Consider the following 2,731-nt stretch of genomic DNA (forward strand, 5'->3'; position numbering starts at 1 on the left):
GAGGCATGGTTCGCAAGTATCAAATGATTCATAATCAAGTGGTTCCAAAAGTCCATCCGCATGGAATTTCTTCATGCACTTTACACCAATATGACCTAAACGACAGTTCCACTAGTATGTTGCACTATCATTATCAACTTTGCATCTTTTGGCATCAATATTATGAATATGTATATCACTACGATCGATATTCAAATAACCATTCACCTTGGGTGTATGACCACAGAAGGTTTTATTCATGTAAACAGAATAACAATTTTTCTTTGACTTAAAAATGAATAACCGTGTTGCAATAAAATTGATCCAATCATATTATTTTCAATGCAAACACACAATAACATTTATTTTAGGTTCAACACTGATCCCGAAGGTAAAGTGAGTGTGCGATGGTGATCTTATCAACCTTGGAATCACTTCCAACACACATCGTCACCTCGTCCTCAACTAGTCTCTGTTCATTTTGTAACTCTTGTTTCGAGTTACTAATCATAGCAACTGAACTAGTATCAAATACACAGGGGCTACTATGAACACTAGTAAAGTACACATCAATAACATGTCTATCATATATACTTTTGTTCACTTTGCTATCCTTCTTATCCACCAAGTATTTAGGGAAGTTCCACTTCCAGTGACCATTTCCTTTGCTGTAGAAGCACTCAGTTTCAGGCTTGGGTCTAGCTATGGGCTTCTTCATGGGAGTGGCAACTTGCTTGCCATTTCTATTGAAGTTCCCTTTCTTTCCATTGCCCTTTTACTTGAAACTAGTGGTCTTGTCAACCATCAACACTTGATGCTTTTCTCGATTTCTACCTTCGCCGATTTTAGCATCGCAAAGAGCTCGGGAATTGTTTTCGTCATCCCTTGCATATTATAGTTCATCACAAAGTTCCAGTAACTTGGTGATAGTGACTAGAGAACTCTGTCAATCACTATCTTGTCTGGAAGATTAACTCCCACTTGATTCAAGATATTGTAGTACTCAGACATACTAAGCACATGCTCATGGATTGAGCTATTCTCCTCCATCTTGTAGGCAAAATACTTGTCAGAGGTCTCATACCTCTCGACTCGGGCATGAGTCTGAAATACCAATTTCAGCTCTTGGAACATCTTATATGCTCCATGGCATTCAAAACATTTTTGACGTCCTGGTTCTAAGCCGTAAAGCATGGTGCACTAAACTATCAAGTAGTCATCATACCGAGCTTGCCAAACGTTCATAACGTCGGCATCTGTTCCTACAATACGTCTGTCACCTAGCGGTGCATCAAGGACATAATTCTTCTGTGCAGCAACGAACATAATCCTCGGATCACGGACCAAGTCTGCATCATTACTATCATCATCTTTCAACTTAGTTTGCTCACGGAACATAATAAAAAAATAAAACAGGGGAGCTATACGCGAGCTATTGATCTACAACATAGACATGCAAATACTATCAGGTACTAAGTTCATGATAAATTAAAGTTCAATTAATCATATTACTTAAGAACTCACACTTAGATAGACATCCCTCTAGTCATCTAAATGATCACGTGATCCATATCAACTAAACAATGTCCGATCATCACGTGAGATTGAGTAGTTTTCAATGGTGAACATCACTATGTTGATCATATCTACTATATGATTCACGTTCGACATTTCGGTCTCAGTGTTCCAAGGCCATATCCGCATATGCTAGGCTCGTCAAATTTAACCCGGGTATTTTGCACGTGCAAAACTGGCTTGCACCCGTTGTATGTGAACATAGAGCTTATCACACCCGATCATCACGTGGTGTCTCGACACGACAAACTGTAGCAATGGTGCATACTCAGGGAGAACACTTATACCTTGAAATTTAGTGAGGGATCATCCTATAATGCTACCGTCGCACTAAGCAAAACAAGATGCATAAAAGATAAACATCACAATATGTGACATGATATGGCCATCATCATTGTGTGCCTTTGATCTCCATCTCCAAAGTACAGTCATGATCTCCATCGTCACCGGCATGACACCATGATCCCCATCATCTTGATCTCTATCAACATGTCGTCACATGGTCGTCTCGCCAACTATTGCTTTTGCAACTATTGCTATCACATAGCGATAAAGTAAAGCAATTATATGGCGCTTGCATCTTGTACAATAAAGAGACAACTAATGTCGCTTGAAGCTATGTCGGTATTTCCCCAAAGAGGAAGGGATGATGCAGCACAGCGGCGGTAGGTATTTCCTTCATATATGAAACCAAGGTTATCGAACCACAAGGAGAACCAAGCAACACAACGTAAATAGCCCTTGCACACAGATAACAATTCCTCGCAACCCTACGTGTTAAAGGGGTTGTCAATCCCTTTCGGGCAACGGTGCCAGAAATTGGTGTGCGACGGGAGAAAGTTGTAATAGATTGAATAAATAGATCATAAAATAAAATAAAGTGCAGCAAAGTATTTTTGGGTTTTTGGATTAATAGATATGAAAATAAAAGCAAATAAAAATAGATCGCAAAGGCAAATATATGAGAAAGAAGACCCGGGGGCCGTAGGTTTCACTAGTGGCTTCTCTCGAGGAAAATAGCAAAGCGGTGGGTGAAAAAATTATTGTTGGGCAATTGATAGAACTTCAAATAATTATGATGATATCCAGGCAATGATCATTATATCGGCATCACGTCCAAGATTAGTAGACCGACTCCTGCCTGCATCTACTACTATTACTCCACACATCAACCGCT

Source organism: Triticum urartu, chromosome 3A, assembly GCF_056163025.1.
Source record: "Triticum urartu cultivar PI428250 chromosome 3A, HENAU_Tu73, whole genome shotgun sequence".
Lineage (NCBI taxonomy): Eukaryota > Viridiplantae > Streptophyta > Magnoliopsida > Poales > Poaceae > Triticum > Triticum urartu.